At 36.9% G+C, this 474-nt stretch overlaps 1 protein-coding gene across 1 annotated transcript in view; it reads left to right on the top strand.

Moving 5' to 3' along the window:
• The window catches only part of LOC116701124 (uncharacterized), a 21455-nt gene that overhangs the window by 12523 nt on the left and 8458 nt on the right, over positions 1-474 (top strand). The window lies entirely within an intron of this gene.

Here is a 474-nt window from a genome sequence, read left to right as displayed (position 1 = left end):
TAACTCGGGTAAGACTTTAACTCAGGTGAGACTTTAACTCATAGCTGGAATAAATCTAGCGTTACTCCAGGAAGAGCCGGCCATGTCATCTAAAATTGTGACACTTCATTTTTTTAACATGAGTTTTTAACATGATGATGAAACGTGTAAGACAGACAACTACATGGACATGGGGAGGAAACCTCCTGGTCCTTGGAGCCCATGCTGAGGAGCATTTACACATACATGCTGCTTTTTATCATCTTTAACCTGTCTGAGCTTGGTGTTTGTGTCATGTGATGATTATAATGTAATGTAATGATTGTCTCGTAATGAATGTATTCAGTTTTTTTTGTGAAGCATTTTGTGAACTTGGCTTTGACCCTCGTGTCGTCTTCCCGTCGACATTGAAAATCATCCCTTTTGTTGACGCTTTTTAATCATTGTTTTTAATTTTTTGTCTCTTTTTTCATCACTTTTGACAATTTTTTTTCT

Source organism: Etheostoma spectabile, chromosome 13 (genome assembly GCF_008692095.1).
Source record: "Etheostoma spectabile isolate EspeVRDwgs_2016 chromosome 13, UIUC_Espe_1.0, whole genome shotgun sequence".
NCBI lineage: Eukaryota > Metazoa > Chordata > Actinopteri > Perciformes > Percidae > Etheostoma > Etheostoma spectabile.
The sequence above is the reverse complement of the archived record's forward strand: the minus strand, read 5'-3'. Positions and strand labels throughout refer to the sequence as shown.